This window comes from Ictidomys tridecemlineatus, chromosome 5 (assembly GCF_052094955.1).
Source record: "Ictidomys tridecemlineatus isolate mIctTri1 chromosome 5, mIctTri1.hap1, whole genome shotgun sequence".
Taxonomy (NCBI): domain Eukaryota; kingdom Metazoa; phylum Chordata; class Mammalia; order Rodentia; family Sciuridae; genus Ictidomys; species Ictidomys tridecemlineatus.
In genome coordinates this window covers 60,474,601-60,500,880 of record NC_135481.1, presented here as the reverse complement: position 1 = coordinate 60,500,880, position 26,280 = coordinate 60,474,601, and the positions used below count along the sequence as shown (strand labels likewise).

General features: G+C 34.8%; 2 protein-coding genes across 7 annotated transcripts in view; both read right to left on the bottom strand.

Moving 5' to 3' along the window:
- Window positions 1–26,280, bottom strand: part of Churc1 (churchill domain containing 1) — a 630,431-nt gene that overhangs the window by 18,157 nt on the left and 585,994 nt on the right. The gene's annotated exons all lie outside the window — the stretch shown is intronic.
- Fut8 (fucosyltransferase 8) overlaps window positions 1–26,280 on the bottom strand; it is a 337,229-nt gene that overhangs the window by 170,779 nt on the left and 140,170 nt on the right. The window lies entirely within an intron of this gene.

The window sequence follows — 26,280 nt, the reverse complement described above, 5'->3', positions numbered from 1 at the left end:
TAGTTTCAGATGATCATTCACACTGAGTTTAGAAAAATTCAGGAGGGGTAGGATACCCATATTTAGTCATGTGCACACTGAAGCAATGAAAGCAGATGGGGTGGACAATAAGGAAGAAAAAGGGAGTAAGAAAGGACAAAAAGAGAGAAAGACAGAAAGAGAAGACAAAAAGGGAGAGAAATTTGAGATTTTAAAGGTCTGGGTTTACACCAGCTGTCCAATTTCTGTTTCTAGATCATCATGAGTTCTTTACTACCTGACCCCTGCCCTGTCCCCTGGGTTTCAAATATCCATGTTTCCTTACAAAATAAACTCACATTACAGCAAGGTGGGTTTATTTAATTTGAAAATAAATAAATAACTGACCAGGATGTTTCATTTCCATGGTTTACAAATTAAAAACTCGAGGAGGATTACCAACTCAAAACCCACACTGAGCTGATAAGTAAATTGTAGAGATGGAATATAAATTTGGATTTGTCTGACTACAAAGCCTGAATGAAGGAATGTATAAATGAATGAGATTTTATAAACCAGATATACAAACTAGAGATAAATACTGAAAGAAAGAAAGAAAGAAAGAAAGAAAGAAAGAAAGAAAGAAAGAAAGAAAGAAAGAAAGAAAGAAAGAAAGAAAGACAGAGAGAGAGAGAGAGAGAGAGAGAGAGAGAGAGAGAAAGAAAGAAAGAAAGAAAGAAAGAAAGAAAGAAAGAAAGAAAGAAAGAAAGCAAGCAAGCAAGAAAGAAAGAAAGAAAGAAAGAAAGAAAGAAAGAAAGAAAGAAAGAAAGAAAGAAAGAAAGACCAAAAAATAATGATAAACAGAAAGAAGGAAGGAAGGAAGGAAGGAAGGAAGGAAGGAAGGAAGGAAGGAAGGAAGGAAGGAAGGAAGGAAGGAAGGAAGGAAGGATCAAAAAATAATGATAAACAGAATTCACTTGATGTTAAATAAATTAGACTAGGGCCTAGGATGTGATGAAATTTGCCTGAAATCCCAGCTCCATGGAGGTTAAGGCAGGAGAATCATGAGTTCAAGTCAGCCTGGACATTATAGGGAGACCATATCTAAAAAAAAGTTATGCCTGTTAATTAATTAAAAGAAATATATGTGAAAGTACCTAGAATGTGGCACAAAGGATACATTAAAATATTAGAAGAACTTGACCTCTGAATCTACATGTCTTTATCCTTTTGACTTATAGTCTCTACTTCCTCTCTCTTACCATTTGATCTATCATCTTTTAATCTTTATCCTATTTTTAATGTCCTTAATAAGCAAATAGCAACAGTGACAAATAGTAAATCATTTTCTCTAAACTTCTGAATAAGGAGATTCAAAATTTGATATTAAGAATTAAACAAAGATTCTTAGATGCCTAATCCAGATATAATTCAAAAAGCTTAAAGGAAATAAAGTAAACACTGTCTTCCTAAATATTTGCATCACAAAACTGAGATGCCCATTATCAAAATGGGACTGAGGCTGGAGATGTAGCTCAGTTTTAAAGTGCTTTCGTAGCATGTGTGAGGTCCCAAGTTGAATTCTTAACATTGCAAAAAATAAAAAGTAAGGCAGGGCTAGAAAGAACAAACAGCTTCTACGTTCTTTTATTAATAATTAACATCAAGTTATTGACCTTAAACAAGAATAAACAAAACCCAAAATCACTAGAAGAAAAGAAATAATAAAAGATCAGAGTAGAAACAGAGACCAAAAGAACAACACAAGAATCAATGACATGGAGTTGATTGTTTAAAAAAGACGGGGGGGGGGGGGGGGGGGATGGGATATAGCTCAGTTGGTAGAGTGCTTGCCTTGCATGCATATGCATAAGGCCCTGGGTTCAATCCCCAGCACCACAAAAAAAAACCCTGAAAACTAACCAAAAGAGAGAGAAGACTCAAATAAAATTATAAGTGAAAAAAGGGAATATTAACAACATATATTACTGAAATCTAAATTATCTGATCATAGGGAATATTTTGAAAAAATATATACCAAAATTTGGAAAATCTAGACGAAATGGACCAATTTCTAGACAAATATGAATCTACCGAAATTGAACCTGAGGATATAAAGAAACCAAACTAGATCAATAACAAGCACTGAGATTGAAGCAGTAATAAAGTTTCCCAACAAAGAAGTTGAGAACCAGGTGGACTCACAGCTGAATTTTATCAGAATTTTTAAGGATTACCAATATTCCTCAAACGATTCCATGAAATAGAAAGAGAAAAAACTCTTCCAAACTCATTGTACAAAGTCAGTATTATCCTATTACCAAAACCTGATAAAGATAGAGCAAAAAAAAAGCTACAGCCCAATATCCTTGAAGAACATCGATGTAAAAATCCTTAATAAAATTCTTGCAAATTGAATTCACTATCACATTAAAAAGATCATATATACCATGAACAAGTTGGTGTTCTTCCAGCTAGTTCTATATATACAAACCAATAAGTCTAATTCACATGAATACAATCAAGGATGAAAATCTCATGATCATCAATAGATGCAGAAAAAGCCTTTGATAATATTTAACCTTCTTTTATGATAAAAACTTTAAAAATTTAAAAATAACCCAGAATAGAGGGATCACACCTCAACATAATTTAAAAAAACATATATAACAAACCCACAGCCATCATCAAACTGAATGGGGAAAACTGAAAGCATTTGCTCATAAATCAGGAAAGATTCAAAGGTATCCACTCCCATCACTCTTATTCAAGTAATGGAAACTTTAGCCAGAGCAATCAAGCAAGATAAAGAGATAAAAGGAACACAAATAGGAAAGAAGAAAGTCAAATTATCCTTGTTTTGCAGAGATATGATTCTACACCTAGAAAACCCTGAAGAGTCTACCAAAAGTCTCTTAGTACTAAGAAACAAATTTAGCAATGTAGAACAATAAAAATCAACATAGAAAAACTAGAGGCTAGGCATGATGGTACACACCTGTGATCCCAGTGGCTGGGGAGGCTAAGGCAGGAGGATCACAAGTTCAAAGGCAGCCCCAGCCTCAGCAACTTAACAAGACCCTAAGCAACTTAGTGAGACCCTGTCTCAAAATCAAAAACAAAATAAACAGGGAGACTACCTCATGAGCCAAGATCCAGGCCAGAACGCCCACACCAGGCACACGGGACCCACTCACTCAGTAGGCCCGGTTCACCCCTCCCCTGGCAGGGCAGACACCCACCAGAGCCTATCCTCAGGCCCCTTCCAACCATCAGACTACAGCCTGAGGTCAACCCCGCTGGAGGTCAAGCCCAGGGGGAGGTCAAGCCCAGCAGCCCACATCCACCCACACCAACTTGCCCAGGTCCCAGACCCAGGATGCAGTAGCATTCATTGAGACACCAGCCGGGTATGGAAGCCCAACATCAAGGTGAGGTACAGACAATCTGCACGGGTACTACAAGAATATAGAGAAGAAACTAATATCTCAGATCCATACTGCAAGAAAGGAAGATGCATAGATAGACAGCATGAAAAAACAAGGAAGGAAAGTACCCCAAACAAAGCAGGACACAATAACAGAACCCACAGATGCAAAGTTGATGAAATGTCAGAGAAGAGTTCAGAAGATTCATAATTAATATGATCTGTGAATTAAAGAACGACCTAAATAAGCAAATACAGGCAAAATTGATCACTCCAGCAATGAGATAACAGAGCAAATACAGGTAGTAAAAGATTATTTCCAGAGAGATGGAGACTCTGAAAAAAAAAAAAGTCAGAAATCCTTGAAATAAAGGATATAATAAATCAAATAAAAAAAACTCAACAGAAAGTATAACCAACAGACTAGATCACTTGGAAGAAACAACATCAGATAATGCAAACAAAGTATACAACCTGGAAAATAAAGTTGACCACACAGTGAAGATAGTTAGAAACCATGAACAGAACATCCAAAAATTATGGGACAGGATCAAAAGACCAAATCTAAGAGTTATAGTGATAGAGAAAGGCACAGTTTCAAACCAAACGATTGCACAATCTCTTCAATGAGATAATATCAGAAAATTTCCCAAGCATAAAGAACAAATTGGAAAATCAAACTTGAGAGGCTTACAGGACACCAAATATACAAAATCACAACAGATCTACACCAAGGTACATTATAATGAAAATGCCTAGCATACAAAATAAGAATAGCATCTTAAAACCTGAAAGAGAGAGGAATCAAATTACAAATGGGGGTGCAGGGGCACGCAATTTGTGTCTCAGCAGATTTTTCAACCCAGACACTCAAAGCCAGGAGATCATGAAACAACATATACCAAGCTCTGAAAGAAAATGGATGCCAACCAAGAATCTTATATCCACCAAAACTAAGCTTTAGATTTGATGATAAAATAAAAAATCTTCCATGAAAAAACAAAAGTTAAAAGAAATTACAACTACAAGGCCTGCACTAAGGAACATGCCCAGCAAAATATTCCAAGAAGAGGAAATGACAAACAATAATAAAAAATCAGCAGAGGGAGGGATTACACTAAAGGAAAATTCAATCAGAAGAAAAACTAAGTCACATTAAATACCAAAAGTAAATAAAAATGGCTGGGAATACAAATCATTTCTCAACAATAACTCTGAAATGTTAATGGCCTAACCTCACCAAATTAAAAGACATAGACTAGCAGATTGGATAATAAAAAAAAGACCCAACAATATGCTGCCTGCAAGAGACTCATCTCATAAAAAAAGACATCCACTGGGCTGGGGTTATGGCTCAGCAGTAGAGCGCTTGCCTAGAACATGAGAGGCCCTGGGTTCGATCCTCAGCACCACATAAAAACAAATAAACAAAGTAAAGGTATTGTGTCCAACTAAAAAATAAATTAAAAAAAAAAAAAGAAAGACATCCACAGTCTGAAGGTGAAGGGTTGGGAAAAATATCATACTACTCACATGGGACTGTGGAAGCAAGCAGAGGTTTCCATACTCATATCAAATAAAGCAGACTTCAAACTAAAGTCAATTAAAAAGAATAAAGAAGGACACTACATACTGTTCAAGGGAACCATACACCAGTAAGACGTAACAATTATAAATATATACCCCAAACTATGTTAATCAAACAAACCCTTCTCAAGTTCAAGTGTTGAGAGCCACAGCCAAAGGGGCCCCAGTAAACTTCCAGCTGCCAGCAATCTTCAGACTGCCAGCTGATGATTGGTTCACAGTGGCCCCAGCAACATCTAGCTGATTGGCTCCTCTGCGGTGATGTTCATTGGGCTGTTTCCCTGCCCTTCAGACTGCCAGCTGATGATTGGCTCACAGCGGCCCCAGCAACATCTAGCTGATTGGCTCCTCCACGGAGCTGCTCATTGGGGGACTTCTTTGGCTCCGCCCACACGACCCAGCCAATCGGCCTCAAGAGCAGGAGGATTGTGGGAGGTTGGGAGGTGGGTGTGAGGAGAGGCTTGTGGAAGCCGGTGGTGGCAGTTGGGCTCTGAGGGTTTTTTCCCTGAGGAGCTGTTTTGTTTGGCGTTTGTAGTTCTAAAAATAAAGTTAGTTTCTTTTGACAAGTGGCTCCTGATTTGTGCCAAGCCAGACTTCGGCATTCAAGAGTCAAATTGACCACAACACAATAATTCTGGGTAACTTTAACACACCTCTTTAATCACTAGATAAATCTTCCAAACAAAAAAACTATAGAACTCAATCATACAATCAATAACTTAGACTTAACTGTCATATATAGAATATTTCATCCTTCAACAAGAGAATACAATTTCTTCTCAGTAGCACATGGATCCTTCTCTAAAATAGACCATATTCTATGCCACAAAGCAACTCTTAGCAAATATAAAAAAGTAGAGGTACTACCCTGTATTCTGTCAGATCATAATGGAATAAAATTAGAAATCAATGATAAAATGAGAAATAAAATCCACTCCAATACCTGGAGACTGAATAATATGCTACTGAATGAACAATGGGTTACAGAAGACATCAAGGAGGAGATTAAAAAAATCTTAGAGGTGAATGAGAACACGGGTACAACATATCCAAATCACTGGAACACTATGAAAGCAGATCTATGAGGAAAGTTCATTGTGTGAAGTTCATTCCTTAAAAGAAGAAAAAGTGAACAAATAAATTACTTAACATTATATCTCAAAGCCCTAAAAAAAAGAACAACAAATCAGCAGCAAAAGCAAAAGACAAGAAATAATTAAAACTAGAGCTGAAATCAATGAAATTAAAACAAAACAAAACAAAAAAAATTGAAAAAACTGACCAAACAAGAAGTTGCTTGTTTGAAACAATAAATAAAATTCACAGACCTTTAGCCATGCTCATGAAGAGAAAGAGAGAGAAAACTCAAATCACTAACATACGTGATGAAAAAGGAAATATCACAACAGACACTACAGAAATACAGAAAATAATTAGAAACTATTTTGAAAACTTATACTCCAATAAAATAGAAGATATCAAAGACATCAATAAATTTCTTGAGTCATATAATTTCCCCAAATTGAATCAGGATGATATACACAATTTAAACAGATCAATTTCAAGTGACAAAATAGCAGATGCCATCAAAAGTCTACCAACAAAGAAAAGTCCAGGACCAGATGGATACACAGCCACGTTCTACGAGACCTTTAAAGAAGAACTAATACCAATACTCTTCAATTTATTTCAAGAAATAGAAAAAGAGGAAACACTTCCAAACTCATTCTATGAGGCCAATATCACCGATTCCAAAACCAAGCAAAGAAACATTAAAAAAAAAAAGAAAAGAAAAGAAAGAAAGAAGAAAAAAAGGAAACTTCAGACCAATATCTCTAAAAATATATAGATAAAAAATTCTCATTAAAATTTGCTGGCAAATTGAATACAAAAACATATCAAAAAGATCATGCACACGATCAAGTGGGATTCATCCCAGGAATACAAGTTTGGTTCAACATATGGAAATCAATAAAAGTAATTCATCACATCAATAGACTTAAAGAATCAGATGATCATTCTCAAAAGATGAAGAAAAAGCATTTGAAAAAATACAGCACCCCTTTTTGTTCAAAACACTAGAAAAACTAGGGATAACAGGAACATATCTCAAAACCATAAAGACTATGCTAAGCCCCAGGCCAACATCATTCTAAATGGAGAAAAATTGAAGGCATTCTCTCTAAGAACTGGAAAAAGACAGGGATGCCCTCTTTCACCACTTCTATTCAACATAGTTCTTGAAACATTGGCCAGAGCAATTAGACAAATGAAATCAAAGGGATACACATAGGAAAAGAAGAACTCAAATTGGCACTATTTGCTGATGATATGATTTTATACCTAGAAGACCGTAAAAGTTCTACCAGAAAACTTCTAGAACTAGTAAATAAATTCAGCAAAGTAGCAGGATATAAAATCAACACCCATAAATCAAAGGCATTTTTGTATATCAGTGACAAGTCCTCAGAAAGGGAAATGAGGAAAACCACCCCATTTTCAATAGCCTCAAAAAATAAATAAATAAATAAAACGCTTGGGAATCAACTTAATGAAAGAGGTGAAAGATCTATAAAATGAAAATTACAGGACCCTAAAGAAAGAAATCAAATAAGACCTTAGAAGATGGAAAGATCTACTTTGCTCTTGAATAGGCAGAATTAATCTTATCAGAATGACCATACTACCAAAAGCACTATACAGATTTAATGCAATTCTGATCAAAATCCCAATGACATTCCTCATAGAATTAGAAAAAGCAATCAAGAAATTCATCTGGAAAAATAAGAGACCCAGAATAGCTAAAACAATCCTTAGCAGGAAGAGTGAAGCAGGTGGTATCACTATACCAGACCTTAAACTATACTACAGAGTAATAGTAACAAAAACAGCATGGTATTGGCATCAAAACAGACTGTAATACCAATGGTACAGAACAGAGCACACAAAGACTAACCCACAAAACTACAATTATCTTATATTAGACAAAGGAGCCAAGAACATGCAATGGAGAAAAGATAGCCTCTTCAACAAATGGTGCTGGGAAAACTGGAAATCCATATACAACAAAATGAAATTAAACCCCTATCTCTATACACAAAACTCAATTCAAAATGGATCAAGGACTTAGAAATAAAACCAGAGTCCTTGCATCTAATAAAAGAAAATGTAGGCCCTAATCTCCATCATGTGAGATTAGGCTCCAACTTCCTTAATAAGAGTCATTTGGTGCAAGAATTAAAATCAAGAATCAATAAATGGGATGAACTCAAACTGAAAAGTTTCTTCTCAGCCAAAGAAACAATCTGTGAGGTGAATAGAGAGCCTACATCTTGGGAACAAATCTTTACCTCTCACATATCAGATAGAGCACTAATCTCTAATCTCAAAAAGCTAAACACCAGAAAAACAAATAACCCAATCAATAAATTGGCCAAGGACCTGAACAGACACTTCTCAGGAGATGACATACAATCAACAAATGTATGTAAAATTGTTCATCATCACTAGTAATTAGAGAAATGCAAATCAAAACCACTCTAAGATTTCATCTCACTCCAGTAAGAATGGCAGCTATTATTAAGACAAACAACAATAAATGTTGGTGAGGGTGTGGGAAAAAAGATACACTCATATACTGCAGGTGGGACTGCAAATTGGTACAGCCAATATGAAAAGCAGTATGGAGATTTCTTGGAAAATTGGGCTGCAGATGTGTGAGCTTATTTCTGGGGTCCCTATTTTATCTCACTGGTCTAGATTTTTTTTTTTAATTCCAATACTATGCTCTTTTTGTTACAGTGGTTCTGTACTATATTTTGAAATCAGATACTGCAATGCCTTTTGCGTTCCTTTTGCTCAGGATTGCTGTGGCTATCTGGAGTTTTTTGTGCCTTATCAATTTTAGGATTGATTTTTCTACTTCTGTGAAAAATGACATTGGTATTTTGATAGAGACTGCACTGAATCTGTAGAATGCTTTTGGTAAAATGGCAATTTTAAGGATATTATTTGGAACCACCATTTGACCCATCTATCCTTCTCCTTGGTCTATACCCAAAGGACTTAAAAACAGCATACTACAGGAACACAGCCACATCAATGTTTATAGCAGCACAATTCACAATAGCTAAACTGTGGAACCAACCTAGATTTGCTTCAATAGAAGAATGGATTAAAAAATGTGGCATATATACACAATGGAATATTACTAAGCAATAAAAGCAAATAAAATCATGGCATTTACAGGTAAATGGATGGCGTGGGAGAGGATAATGCTAAATGAAGTTAGAATGTTTTCTTATGCTAGTGAGATAGTAAGAGGAGCATGGGAGGAATAAATGAACTCTAGATAGGGCAGAGGGGTTGGAGGGGAAGAGAGGGGGCATGGGATTATTAAAGATGTTGGAATGTGAGGATCATTATTATCCAAAGTACAGGTATGAAGACACCAATTGGCTTTAATTTACTTTGTATACAACCAGAGATATGAAAAATTGTGCTCTATATATGTAATAAGAGTTGTCATGCATTCTGCTGTCATATACAAGTAAATAAAAATATATACAGGGCTGGGGATTTGGCTCAGTGGTCAAGCACCTTTGGGTTCAATATCCGGTAGCAAAAAAAGAAATCTAGTAGCTTACCTATATGCCAATAATAAACTTCCTATCAAGGAAATCAGGAAAACAATTCCATTCACAGCAGCCTTTATTTCTAAATTTAAAAATCTAGATTTTGAAAGTCTAAAAATATATCTATATAAGAAGATGAATGAACTCTACAAAGAAAATTATAAAATACTGAAGAAAAATAATGAAGAAGACACTGGAAGATATAAAGATCTCCAATATTCATAGACTAGAAGAAATAATATCCTTAAAATTGCCATTCTACCAAAAGCATTCTACAGATTCAGTGCAGTCTCTATCAAAATACCAATGCCATTTTTCACAGAAGTAGAAAAATCAATCCTAAAATTGATAAGGCACAAAAGACTCCAGATAGCCACAGCAATCCTGAGCAATGCAAAAGGCATCACAGTACCTGATTTCACCATAACAAAAAGAGCATGGTATTGGAATAAAAAAAAAAAAATCTAGACCAATGGGATAAAATAGGGGCTCCAGAAACAAACTTATACATCTGCAACCATGTGTTTCTCAACAAAGGAGATAATAACATTAAAAAAAAATTAGTACAGGGCCAGGCACAGTCGCACATGCCTGTAATCCCAGCAGCTAGGGAGGCTGAGGCAGGAGGATCATGAGTTCAAAGCCAGCCCAAGTAAATTAGTGCGGTGCTAACCAACTCAGAGAGACCCCTCTAAATAAAATACAAACAAAGGCTGGGGATGTGCTCAATGGTTAGGTGCCCCTGGGTTCAATCCGCAGTACCAAAAAAATCCGTGCAAAAGGATCAAGGCCTTAATGTAAGACCTGAAACTCAGAAACTACAGGAAAAAAAAAAAAAACATAGGGGAAACTTCAAGATACTGGTACAGGCAACAATTTACTGAATAGAACTCCACTAGTTTAAGAAATAACAAATGGGATTACCTCAAAATAAAAAGCTTCTGAACAGCAAAGAAAACAATCAACAGAGGAAAGAGACAACCTACCACATGGCTGGAAATCTTTGCTAGCTCTTCCTCTGACAGAAGATTAAAATTCAGAATTACAAAGAACTAAAAAAATTTTAATGCCTAAAGAATAAATAATCTAATCAATAAGTGGGAAAATGAGCTGAAAAGATACAACTCAAAAGAAGAAGTACAGATGGCTAATAAATATATGAACATGTCAACATCCTCAACCATCAGGGAAATGCAAATCAAAAAACCTACATTGAAATTCCATCTCACCCCAGTCAGACAAGCTATTATCATGAAAGCAAAAATAAGAAATGCTGGAAAATATGTAGAGAAAAGGAATCCTTATATGCTATTGGTAGGAATGTAAATTAGTACAGCCACTATAGAAAACAATATGGATGTTCCTCAAAAAACTAAAGTATAACTATCATTGAATCCAGCTCTAATGCTTCTGGTATAAATTCAAAGGAATCACTTTGCATATATACACAATGGAATATTATTCAGTCATAAAAAGAAATAATATCATCATCAGGAAAACAGAAATGAAGATCATCATGTTAAAGTGAAATAAGCCAGATGAGAAAGAAAAGAATTCCATGTTTACTCTCATATGGGGAATAAATATCTATTCTTTAAAAAAAGAAAAGTAGAAGGGGAAAGTAGAAGGGGACCAGAATTTCAGGGGAGGATAAAAGAGGGTAATATAAAAGGTAGATATGATCAAAACATGTTATACTTTAACAGTGGTCCACTTTATGTTTTGAATATGATCCTTCCAATTCTAATTTTTAAAATGGACATGTTTCTTTCTCTTCCTCTCTCCCTGCTCCTTCCTAATCTTGCCCCCTCCCTAATCTCAGGGGAAACAGGATTACCTTTCTTCCCCATCCTAGATAGGGTTATCTGTCCTTGAGTACACACCCACCATAAGAAGGAAGTAATTCAGACTTTGGAGATGGTATACCAGAACATCTCAGAAATGACTGTTTCCCAAATTAACAAGTAAATTACAACTCCTACAGAGAACATGTGGAATCTTGGCTTTAAATCAACTATTTAAATGTCCTGTTCCTGCTGATGGGCAGAATCACAGCCTCTGGGACAGGAATCCCCTATGTTTCTCCTTTGCCAGCAAAGCAATAAACATTTTTTCTTTTTCTCAAACCCATGTCCTTGTTATTGGATTGGCATCAGGGATAAGGGACCAAGCATTTGGCAAAATAATATATGCATGGAAATATCACAATGAAACTCATTAGCTTCTGCAATTAATATGCATTAATAACTGTAGTAAAAAATACCCATGACAAAAAACCAAGTTATTGGATATGCTAAATGCATTGTATCTGACTCAGTATTATCTCTTCTCCCTGCACCCCTTTCTCTGCTTATTACGTTCAGCAATCAAACCAATTGAATATCACTTAACTAGAGTCTACATAAGTCACTTACAAAAGCTTTCCTTGTTCTTTCGGTTGGTTAATAAATGGCAGTGTACATTTTTAAAACTTTATCACAGTGATAACTATCATGGTAACCTGGTCTATAAAAACATTGCTTCTAAAATCTTTTCCAATGATAAGAGAATGCAAAATTTCAGAGGGAACTACTATGTAACTGTTGAAAATAATTTTATGGCTAGACACCAAGAACAACTAAAAACTCCACAATGCAATGGAACCCAAAAAGGTAAAAAGTGAGATTAACAAATTAAAAAAAAATGGCTTCTAGGGAAATTAAATTTTAATTATAACATGATTAAATCTACAGGTACAAATGTTTGTTATATGATTAATACAGGAAGTCTGACTTTCCAATTCTCATAGCATTCACTGCGCTAAAAGTATCAAGTAAAGTAATATGTGAAATCAAAGATACAAAGGTACAATCAGCATGTCTAAGATGACAGTCATCAGTTGGGAATACAGGAATGATTTACAGTCAGATTCAAATGGTCCCCAAAACAACTGGGCTTATTCATGAATTCATCCATTCATTTCACCTGTATTTTATTCAAAGTATCAGGTTTTGAACACTAAAGTACAAAGCTGAATAAGATGGTTAAAGGTACTGATTTAAGATTCAGCACAATAGCAACTATATACAAAACTAATACAGTGTGGAAGTACAATGACAGGAGTAAAGTATAGGTGCTGAGTGAACACAGAGAAATGGTGCCTAAACGAGATGAATGGGATAAAGATTCTCAGAGGAGAACATACTTGGACTCTGTCTTAAACAATCAGTAAACTTATTGAAAATGCTTTAGGAGTAGGCACAATTGCACACATCTGTAATAATTTTACACTTTACTTTAGGTTCTTTATCAGAGTCTTATTTTTTCTTTTTGATAAAGAAAGGAAGAATAATAATGCTAGAATGGCTATAAGTTCCATGGAAACTCCAAAAGCAGTGGTTTTCAAAGTGTAGTCCTTCAACTGTAGCATCAACATTTACCTAGGAACTTCTTAGAAATCCAGATTCTCAGATCCCACCCCAGAACCAGTAAATCATAAATTTGGTGGATTGATCTCAACAATCTACATTTTAACAAGCCCTCAATGTGGATCTGATAAAACAGTAAATTACGTCTGAAAACTGCTATACTAAACATTTTGGTATTTAAATTACTGACCAAGAATTGGTGTTGGAGTATCTGTAATCCACCCACTTTAGGAGCCAGAAGCAGACATGTACTTTTGAAATCCCAGCTAAAGATCTTTCAGAATATCCAATCATTATTCATCCCTCAATCTTTGTACTAGGAACCAAGAAAAGTAAGAGACTGAGGCATGAAAAAATGAGGTTCACTGTATTGGAATGTTTAGACTGAAATAATGGTAATAATCAAATTACCAGATAAGCATTCTTGTTGCTATAAAAAATGCCACCCACCTCTACTCTAGAGCATTTAAAAACAGAGAGGAAGCATTAGTTAAAGCTTTTCGTGTTTAATAAAAGATATTATATTTTATTACTGTATATACTTCCCAAAGTCTTCAGCTCTTATACCAGTTTTAGCACCTAACAGCCTTGTCATATGGAACAATTAATTTTATTCCTAAATAAGATAGTATAGAGGACTTGTGGTATCTGAACCTGCAGATTCAAACAATGTCAGATTGAAAATATAGTATGCCTAAAAGAGAACTACATCTATACTGAACATGTACACATTTGTTTTCAGGAGGAGAATTTATTCCTTAAGCAACATAGTACAACAGCTATTTATATAGCATGTATATTATATTAGGTATTAGAAGTAATCTACGGATTATTTAAAGTATAAAGCAGGATATGTATAGGTTAGATACAAATACTATACCATTTTATATATAGAACTTGGAGCATTGGTGGATTCTGATATCCATGGAAGGTCCTGGAACCAATTCTCTACAGATACTGGGGATTCTTGCATATGTAAAATGCTAACACATGATGAAAAGTTAAATGTTATTATTACTTCTGAGAACAACAAAGCATATAAAAAGGCATGTACCATGTAGTGGGTGCCTATAAGATGCCCCCATTGATGTCCATTTTCTGGCAACCAAGCCCTTCAGAAATTCTTACCCCAGGTGTGAGTGGGACCTGTGATTTGTTCTCATCAATAGAATATTGCCAAGGTGAGGGGATGTAACTTCAATGATTGTTAAAAAAGAATGAAATTTCATCTTGCTAGCAGATTCTCTCCCTTGCTGCCTTTGATGAAGTAAACTACTACACTTTGAGCTGCCCTATGACGAGTTCCACTGAGAAATGAATGAGGGTAGTCTCTACCAAACAGCAAAAAATTTAAAGGCACCATTCAACAAGACCCAAGTAAATGAATTCTGACAACAATCAGGTGAGTTTGGAACTGTATTCTTCCTGGTTGAACTCTGAAATAAAACTATAGGGCTGGGGTTGTGGCTCAATAGTATAGTGCTCACCTGGCACATGTGAGGCACTGGGTTTGATTCTTAGCACCACATAAAAAGATAAATAAATAAAGATATTGTGTCCATCCTCAACAAAAAAAAATGTAATAAAAAAAAAGAAAGAAAACTATAGATCCAGCCAATACCTTTTGCAGCTTTAGGATGGATCCCCCAAAGCAACGATACTAGCTAAACTATGCATGAACTCCTTATCCACAAAACTATAAAATAAGAAATCTGTTGTGCTATATTACTAAATTCATGGTACTTTATTTCACAATGATAACAACTGTCTAAAAGGTTAGATATAAACAACAGCATGTATTTCACTTTTCTATAGTTCTAAATAATCTAAAACAAACAAAAAATGAATACATCACTGAATTTCATTCTCGTTTCTACTCTACAATTTATCCAATGCCTTTCACTACACTTTGCAATTTCCTTCTTGTTTATAATACTAATACTCTCTACAAAGTCTGATTTAGCAACTGTAAGTTTACTTGCTTCTTTTGCTCATCAAAATCAAGAGCTGAGGGTGTAACTCTGTGGTCAAGCACTTGCCTAACATGTGTGAGGCCCTGTGGGTTAGAGCCCCTGCATACAAAACAAACAAAAACCCCAAACCACACACAACTATATAGCCATCTCAGAAATCTTACACATGTACTACCTTCCAAATATTGAAAGTTAATTTACCTTAATTTTCTTTCTATGGTGATATCATGTATGAGAATATTAATATGAATGAGGAAAGTGATTACGACTCCTAATGAGAAAGCATGACCTTATCTTCTTAGGCATTACTGATTTTTATTGAGCCATCTTTGCTGGAGGTAGGGAGTGAACAGAACTTGGAGTGAAGAGGAAAAAGAATTTTTCTCTACAGGATAAACTTCCAGCTGACTTTATGCCCATACTTCTCAATGAACCAGCTCCTGATACACAGACTTCCTAATTCATTGTAACAAGACCATCTAAAGGAACATTTAAGATATACCCTGATCCAAGCAACAGAGGGTCTATCAAAATAAGAGGATTTTCAGTGATAAATGTGCATTCTGTTGTTGTGGGATACAGTATTCTTTAAATAATAAGTTGGGTCAAGTTGATTGGTAGTTCTTTTCATGTCAACTATCTCCTTACTGATTTTTCATATACGTGATCTATCAAATACTATAAGAGTAACATTGAAGTCTCTAGCTACATAGTTGCTTTATCTGTTTCTCCTTGTCTTACCTACTTTGCCTAATGTCTGACACTCTGGTGTTAAGTGCACACACATTAAAGACTGTTATGTCTTAAAAGAATTTACTCATTTATCATTTTGCAATGCCCCTTTATCTGATAATTTTCCTTATAAATCTATATAATGGTATATAGGGAAGAAAAGAATCTGAAAAAGCAGATAAAATCACAAATAGTTCTCAAATTAAGTTAATGGTAGGTGGTACAGGATAAAAAAGAAAAGAGTACATTCACAATAGCATACAGTCTAGTCTACTAGATTTACACACACAGCATACAAAGAATATTAGGGGAAAAAAGATAGTCACACGTGTGTGTGTGACTTTGCAATCACATTTACAGCCACCATAGCAACATGATTAAGATTGTGGGCTGCAAAGCCACAGTGCCTTGGTTTGAACTTCAGATCCACTGCTCACAGCTGTATAAACTTCAGAAATCTTATGTAATGTACTTCTCTGTCTGTAATCTATATACTAGATATAATGTAAGTTCTCATTCATAGATCTATTGCAGGGATTAAAAACGTGTGTGTGTGTGTGTGTGTGTGTGTGTGTGTGTGTGTGTGTGTGTGTATCTGGAGAGAGAAAGAAGGCACATTAGAAAGTGGCCTGATACACATTAACACATATTAACAACTACTGTTTTTGTTGTCTTGCTGTTCCTGTTGCTGCTAATATTGATAGGCTAAACAAGATGCTAGGAGTAAAAGCTAAAGCTAGCATCCTTTATGGTATCATTTTCTACTGTCACCCAACACCCAATGAATACACAGTTAAGACCTGGAGAAAAATGCCATGAAATTACTATTACAGATAAAGTTCCCTCATGAATCACTCACTATGTTAAGTTGTCCTTACAAAACACTTGTAAAACTACGGGTAAAATGGATTATTATATTTTAAATCCAAATTCATTTAGGTTTTGTACTTGTCGAAGATGATTTTCCCTTTATCTTAGGTGTAGAACTAAATTTTCACATATTGAGTTGGAGTGGGATTATACTTCTTAGTGCATATGATGAAAAGGCAGGTTACAATGCAGTATCACATATGTATAAGTGTGTATTATGAATTCAATCTGGGTGGAAAGAAGAAAATTAAAAGAACATAATAAATGATAAAAGTAACATTATATTCTTTTTCCTCCTAAGAGTCTGTTCTGATAAAAGGTGGTAATGACAATAACATGGAAAAATACACATGATCTTGTGTCTCTACAACATAGTCAATTGCTATATCCACGAAATAATAAATAGGTATACTGATGAAAAATGAATTTTCCTACCATATGAGAGATTCTTGCTGGTATAGCAAATAAGTGTAGCTAATGTTACTTTCATACTTTGTTCTCTTCAAAACCATTGTGTTTAGGCAAACTATGGATCACTTGGAGTGAATGGAGGAATTTTTACTGTATGCTACACACACTGTCTGGCAATCATTTCTATCTGGATGATTCCCAAAGGCATCTTTCTCACCTTGGCTTTCTTCCTGAGTTTTAGACTTTATTTTCCAACTTTTTATCTGGTAGATTCAGCAAGCATATCAACCTCAAACTGTCTAAATCTCAGCTTGGTCTCTTTCTCCTAATAAATTTATTATCAGTTGACGAAGATTACTCTGTTATAAACTTCCAGTCCTCTTAAATTCTTACTTTCTTTTACCACCCAACTGGAGAAACAATGAGAGAAAAGATTAAAAGAGAATCTATGGGAAAACTTGAGAACCAAATCCTAAAAGGGTAGGAACCAGGGTAATTCCAGGATCTAGGCACAGAAACTTATGGGATTCTTTTATGAAAGCAACCTTGGGAAAAATGAACTCCAACCATTTTCTAGTAGATTTAGTTACAAGCAGATTGTAGAATAGAATGACGAATTCTATTCTCATTGTAATAAGGACAATGATGCCCCTAAAATGATAACTTACAAAATAACCCTTTTAAAGGCCAGGATTAACTAAAATTCCAGAGAGAAGCAATCTAGAACCAGTCACATTTTTACTGGAGGAATGTTTGCTAATTTTAAGCACAATATGAGGTTCAAGCTTAGATATCCACAGAAAAATGGTAAAATATATATATATATATAAACTGCAGGACTACTAAATACACAGTTTTCTCCACGATATACTTACTGATTCTGGGGCTCCAAGGGAGGCTACAGCACAATTTTGAGATGGACTGAAATTTCTCCTATCTTGTGATATTTGTAAGACAAAGATTACTTATGACAGATTTTAATCTCATACTAAGTCTTCTCTTCAATATTAGTCAAATTTCGATGCTCTATAGGTTAAGAAACTAAAGAGCAATGCTAAAAAAAAAAAATCTCTAAAGGGCAGTTCCTTCACTGAGGAAAAACCCACCAAATTCTCAATTAAAATTCTAAGGGTAATTATACCTGAGAAACAGGAATTAAACAGAAGTGGGCTAGGTTTTCCAAAAATCACAGTATGGCAAGGTTTTATCCCTAATTGGACTGGATAGAAATAATAAGCCCAGAGACAATATATATCTCAACACAAGAAAACCTCTAGTCTTCACAGTACTTTTAAAAAGAAAACAATATGTGGCATAAAAATAAAAATCTCTAGATGTGACAAGAGGCAGAAAAATTTAACTAATAATCAAAAGAAAAGTCAAAGTAAACCAAATGGTGATTCAGATATTGAAATTAGCAAAAAAAAAATAGTTATATAGACAGTTCAACAGGAAATGCACAAAATAAAGTGCAAAAAGAAATTATATTACCAAAGACTTCAACATAAAAGATAGGTGTGACACTATAAAAAGAAGTATAGTAATACGTGTATTTGCAGTTCAGGAAGGGGAAAAGAAAAAGAATGGCTCAGCAGCCATTGATGGCTAAGGATCTCCTAAAACTAATAGAAAAAAAATATATCAAATTCCAGGGTTATAGTTTGGATATGAGGTATCCCTACCCAAAAGATCATATGATAGACAATGCAGGAATGTCCAGAGGTGGGATAATCAGATTATGAGGGCTGTGACCTAATCAGTGGAATCATCTATTTGATGGATTAATAATTTGAATGGCCTAACTGAATGGTAACTGGAAGCAGGTGGGGTGTGACTAAAAAAGTTAGGTCACTCTGGGCATGCTTCTGGGGGATTATATTTTTTTGTTCCTGGTTCCTCATTCTCTCTGATTCCTGGCTTCCAAGAGCTGAGCAGGGTTCTTCTGCCACACCCTTCCATCATGAGGTTCTGCCTCACCAGAGCAATGGAGTTGGTTGATCATGGACTAAGAAAGAGCCAAAATTAACTTTTCCTCCTTGAAGATGTTCTGGTTGGGTATTTTGATCACAACAGCAAAGAGTTGACTAACAAACCTAAATTTTAGAAGTTCAGCAAATTTCAAGTTGGACAAAAACAAATCAAGTCATACCTAGATATATCATAGTCAACAATTTAATACCAAAGACAAAAAGAAAAATGTAAATGTAGCCAATATACTTTTGAAAATTGCAGACTTCTCAACAAAGACTATAAAGATGAAGAATCTTGACTGAAAAACCCCAACTAAAATATTGTCAACTAGGGAAGGAGTATTTTCCCTATGGAAAAATAAGATATTCTAGATAACCTAGGAAACAATGGTAGGATGCCGAAGTCTGGCTTGGCACAAATCAGGAGCCACTTGTCAAAAAGAAACTAACTTTATTTTTAGAACTACAAACGTCAAACAAAACAGCTCCTCAGGGAAAAACCCTCAGAGCCCAACTGCCACCACCGGCTTCCACAAGCCTCTCTCCCCCACACCAGCCTCTCAACCTCCCACAATCCTCCTGCTCTTGAGGCCGATTGGCTGGGTTGCGTGGGCAGAGCCAAAGAAGTCACCCAATGAGCAGCTCCGTGGAGGAGCCAATCAGCTAGATGTTGCTGGGACCACTGTGAGCCAATCATCAGCTGGCAGTCTGAAGGGCAGGGAAAAAGCCCAATGAACATCACCGCAGAGGAGCCAATCAGCTAAATGTTGCTGGGGCCACTGTGAGCCAATCATCAGCCGGCAACTGGAAGTTTGCTGGCAGCTGGATCATCAGCCAGCAGCTGGAAGTTTGCTGGGGCCCCTTTGGCTGTGGCTCTCAACAGTAGGACATAGTTGAAATGCTAATTTAAAAAAAATATGACCACTCTAAATTCTACACTCAGTTAAAATAGCTTTCAGAACTGAAAGGTTAAAAAAATTAAGGAAATCTGTAAGATTTCATTACTCTCAAAATCTGCACCATAAAAAAATTGTAAAGGCTGAAGGAAATGATTCAACATGGAAGATCTGAACTAAAGCAAGGAACAAACATTAAAAAGGCAAAACGTTATGATCAATTTTTAAAAATGCTTTAAAAATTAAATAACACCACAATGTTCAGTCTATAACTTATACTAAGTTAATATATCTGACAATAAAAACCACCCAAAGTGGATGAGGTATAAAAGGTTAAGTACTATAAGATTTTTACCATTTCCAGAGCAATGAAAAAAATATTAACTTAAGATAGACTATAATAAAAATTGCATTTTATAATACCCAAGGTAACCATTGAAAGTATGTATAACTAAAATTATACTGGCAATTATATTGAAAAAAATGGAAATTAAAAAAAAAGATTGGTGAATCCAAAAGAAAGGAAAGAAACAAAGGACAAAAAATACATGGGGAAAACAGCAAATTTATGATTTAAGCCCAGTAGTTACATTTAGATGGATAAGATAATCAAATGAGATAGAGGTAGCTAGACTGCACAAAAAATACTTTAAATATTTAAATTTGTATTTAAATGTTAAGGACACAGTTAAAATTTAAAAGATGTATATATAATACAAACACTAAAAAAAAGCTAGTGTAGTGATATTGATACCAAATAAGACTTTATAGACATAAAAATATTCCTAGGATATAATGATATAATGATTAAAGGGTCAAGTCACAGAAAATCAAATAGATCTGAATTTGGATTCATGAAACAAAAATAACCTGAAGATATAAAAAGGACAACAGAACTGAAAGGAAATAGATCCACAACCATTGATGATGACTTTACCATGCCTCTCATTAGATTAACAGAACAAAAATTTTAAAATTTTTAAATCTGTACAAATTCAGAAAATTAACTAACCTCACTTAAATAACATAGAGGATCAGATTCAACTACAGTAGAATATACACTTTTCTTAAACATTCCACCAACATTTTCCCAAAAGAAAGGAATATGAATGTTAAGGTTGAAAAAAAAAGCTATATAAAATAGTAAGTTATAGCTAGATGACAAGTGTTCTACACATTCCAATTTACCATTTGCTCTAGAATTCTAAGCACACTTCTTACATGAGAGGTGAGAAGTTATAGAGGAGATGGTCAGAAGCAAATCTTCCAACCTAGAACAAAGGCATTCCCACTTTCCAATACAAGTTCCTTAAAGAGACTCAAGATATGACCTGTGAAGAACCATTTCAGATCCCTTCCTACTTAGTGTTCAAATTTTCCACTGAAAAATTCATGCTTTGGCTATAATCCATCTAGGCAAGTTATATGTGGCTCAGGAAAAAAAAGGTAATTCTTTGAGGTTTATAAATATACAGTTTTACAGCAGACATCTAAATTCCAAAACAAGTGTCTTCCACTTCATTGAATCAACCAACCAAATAAAAAAACCCTTATTAATGTACTCCAAAGTTGCATTTGAATCTTTCAAAGCTGTGTTCTCAAAAATAAATGCCACTAGAATAACAAGGATTTAAGTTGAGGAAACTCTTCAATTAAGCATTCTTTACATTTTATAATGATATAAAAATCTGACACCTACCCAATTTGAGATTCATTATTGTAGGAAATTTCTGCACAAACTTCAATAATTTTCTGGGTGCTTTCTAGCAAATTTCAACTCTGAAAGGTAATGTAGCCAATTCAAATCCCAAGGAAAAGAAATTTTATGAGCTGAAAGCAATTTATCATTACTAAAAGGACTGAGATAAGATGAACATGATGCACCAAAGGGTGAAAAATGTGATTATAAGATTTAAAGAGAAAGAACATCACATGCATACCTAATGTGCTAGCAATTAAAAAGCAAGAAAGCCACCAGTGAAACTCCATATCATATACAACCACAAGAATACACTGTCTTGTATATCTAAAAAGAACAAATTTTTAAAATGTAAAAATAAAAAAAATAAAAGCAAGAAAGAGGTATTTGAGGAAAGGCAAATTTAAGCACGTAGGAAGTCTAAATACCAAAGCCAAAAGATTCAATATTACTTTTAGTTTAAGTTTGTTTCACCTCATGTCTAGATTAATATTGTAAGAGTTTCTTAACTCCAGTCAGGCAAATCTCCAAATGCATCTGAAAATATAAATCTTCCTTACAATTTTCATTGAGTATTCCTCTACTGAAAACCAACTATCATTCCTTATTGTCTATCAATCAAGTCTAAACTCAACTCTGCCTGTTTAAGAACACCATTATTTGAAATAATCAAATCTACTCTACCATATTTTTGGAGGTGAGAATGGTATGCTACAAATATATGTAGCTACAAATTCTTCTGAAGTTCCCCCAATCAAGAATTGGAGTCTATTTCTTTGAATATGGGGTTGGCCTTTCAACTTGGAATGACCAACAGGATATGGTAGAAATGACACTGTGCTATTTCTGATGCCAAACCTCAAGGGACCTTGCAATTCCTACTGTTGCCCTCTTGAACAGTACAATGTAAGAAGAAATATGGTTATATTGCTGACAAGGACACATGGAAGGGAACCAGCTGATGGTCTCAACAAATTGCCAAACATGTGACTGAGGTCATTTTGGCCTGCCCTGCCAGTGGAGCCACCAGATGACTGCAGTCACATGAATATACATAGCTAGAACCACTGTTTCTATATTATATCATATTGTATTTTATACATGTCTGTACATTAGTTTGTATGATACATATAAAAACCTGATTTTTAAACTCTTTTTAAAAGAGGCAACAGATTCAAAAAACATTTCATCAAAGATATATAAATGGGTGGGGCTAAGGCCGTGGCTCAGTTGTAGAGAGCTTGCCTAGCATGCATGAAGCACTGGGTTCAATCCTCAGCACCACATAAAAATAAAATAATAAAGATATGAAAAAATTATAAAAAAGATATATAAATGGAAAATGCTAACATAAAAAATATTCAACATCATAATAGAAATGCAAACTGAAACCTCCATGAGATGATACAACATATACACATTTTTAAAGGCTAACATAAAAATAACTGACAGTAACAAGTATTACACCAAAGTCAAAAAGAAATGGAACTCTCAAGCCTTACTGGTGGGATTTTCAAAAAGTTACAGGTGCTCAAGAAAACATTGGGTATCTCCTTATGCAGTCAAATATGTATTTAACATAGGACCCAGCAATCCCACTCCTACATCTTTAACCAAGAGAAATAAAAACTCAGAGAGCAAAGATTAATAGTGGCTTTGTTCACAAATGTCAAGAAAATAAAAAGAACTCAATGCTCACAAGTGCTTGATTGACGGATTTTTTAAAAAATACAACTGATATAAATATACAATGGAATACTTCTCAGCATTAAAAAGGAATAAAAATACAACTCTGCAATAAAAAAGAATGAATCACCAATTTTTAGGATCACATTGTTGTATCTCAAATACATCATGCTAAATAAGAAATGCCAGACTCAAAAAGTTATATACGGCATGGTTTCATTTATATAACTTTCTAGAACAGAAAAAATATAGGACAACAAACACATCATTAGGTGCCAAAGTTAGGAGTGGGTTAGTGGGGACTTTATTACAAGGGCAATAACAGAATTCTGAGGGGAAGTATAATTATCCTTTTAACTTGATTGTGGTAGTGATTACAACTGAGAATATTTGCCAAAACTCAGAGTTGTATGCTAAAAGGAGCAAATTTTACTGCATGGAAAGTATTCATCAATAAGTCAAACAAGCACACTTTGCACACACACTCGAGCATGCAAGCCCATGTTCCCCCACCCCACCCCCAGCCCAATCCCAACACACAGGCACTTCCATAGATTGGACTTGGATATTTTTATACCTCAAATTAGAGATTTTAAAATTATCTTTCTAAATTTGTAACAGTATCAAAAAAAACTTGGCATATTAGATAACTGCTTTTAAAATTATTGTCCCAAATCTAAAAAATCATAGTTTAAGGCTTTCGGGTTGCTTTCCAACTCTAGTCCAAATGCTTTTTATCTCAAACAAATGACCCAATATTAAAGGTATCTGAATTAATCCTCTATGTTCTGGCTTACAAACATATTTTTCTTACAGGAAAAAGAATGATATATCAAATTGAGTCTAAAATATTAGCCGAATTACAACAGTGAGAAAAATATCCCATTGCTGATAACTCTACAGCTCTTCCATTAATTCCCTCCCTCTAAAATGAAATTCTTTTGGATGACATTCAAATGGCCCCACCAAGGAAGTCTATGGAAGGGTTTAATCAGGAGGAAATGACCAGTTATTTACTGAAATTATGTGTCTATATATAAAATTGTGCTCTTTAGTCGGTGTTTCTAATCATTCATACAGGAAATTACAGCAAGACTTATTAAGTACTTGAGCTCTAAGAAGTTGTCATCCAGGAACTACAAAGAACTCAAAAACTTAATACCAAAGAATCCAAATAATCCAATCAATAAATAGGCAAAGGAAGTAAACAGACACTTCACAAAAGAACTACAGTCAAAAATATTTGAAAAAATGTTCAACACCTTTAGCAATCAGAGAAGTGCAAATTAAAACAACACTAAGATTTCATCTCGCTACAGTCAGAATGACAAATATCAAGAATACTTTGCCAAGAATACAAGTAACGATAAATGTTGGTGAGGATACGGGGAAAAGGGTACACTCATACATATTGGTGGGACTGCAAATTGTTGAAACCACTGTAGAAAGCAACATGGAGATTCCTCAAAAAAACAGGAATGGAACCAACATCTGACTAAGCTATACCACTCCTCGGTGTATATCAAAAGGATTTAAAAACCATCACACTTCAGTGACACAGCCATCTCAATGTTTACAGCAGCATACAAAACAGTTTCACAATAGTTAAGTTATGGAACCAATTCAAGTGTCCTTCAACAGATGAAGGAATAAAGAAAATGTGGTATAAATACACAATAGAATATTACTCAGCCATAAAGAAGAATGACTCCATGGCACTTGCCAGTAAATGGCTGGAACTGGATGTTAGGGTCCGATAACAAGTCAAGATGGCGCCTGGCACTTTGCCAGAGGGAGTGGTTAGAGAAGTAACACCAGCGAGCCATTAAGTGTGGAGATTCCTTAATGACTGACTACTGTATCTACTTTGTTAATTGAGTTAAGCTGTGTGTAATTAAGATGATGAGGATTCCTTGATGGCTGATTGATGTATCTGGATGATGTTAATTGAAACAAGCTGTGTATAATGAGTTAGGTATAAATACCTCTGTTGTCCAACAATAAAGCGGCTCCCGCTGTATCAACCTTCACAAGTTGCTCATCACCACCCAGTTATTTTGCCCAGTCAGACTGCGGCAACTGGAGACTATAATGGTAAGTGAAATAAGCCAGTCCCTAAAAGTCAAAGGTTGGATATTTTCTCCAATATTCTGAAATTAATGCAAAATAAGAGGGCTGGAGAGTAGAAGAAAGATCAGTGGAGTGGACAAAAGGGATTGAAGGAAAGGGAGAAAAATGGGATAGGGAAAGACAGTGGAATGAATCTGGCCTAACATTCCTATGTACATATATGAGTTTACCACAATGAACCTCACCATCATGTACATCCACAAGACACTAATTAAAAAAAAAAATTGCAGAATGATCAGTACTATAGAGGGAAGGGAACAGAGGGTGGCTTGAGGGTAGAGAAGGAGACATACCGGGGACTGAAATTGAACAAATTATATTCCATGCTTTTATCATTACATCAAAACGAATTCTATTGTCATGTATAACCTAAAAGAACTAGTAAAAAAGAAATAAAAATTTTAAAAATATTAAATGTTTCCACTTTTCACTCATTATTTATGTTTCTCAAAAAGAAAATAACATTCAACTCTTTATCTCTATACTTCACTTCTCTTTAGAGTCAAATACCACCTCTAATGTAAAGATTCTCAAATCTTCATTTCTAGCCTTAACAGTATTGACAGATAGCAAGCATATAATACATGATTATCTTCATATTTAAAGTGGAGGAATTAGAAAATGTTACATAACCTTTAAACTCAGTTATATGAAAAAATATAGATCACCTATATAAACTTTATTTTTTTCCATGAAAATCGGAAACTTTGTTTCTCAAACAACTGATGCCTTCAAATAGATATCACATTAGAAGCAGCAATGTTGATCATTCTCCACATTCCAGATCCAACTGTTTCATTCAACAGTGAATTTGTTTCTTTATTTTAAGTTATAGTTAGACTAACTCAGACTCTAAAAAGTTATAATGTCTTTGTTATAGCCCATGTGATAAGAATTTTA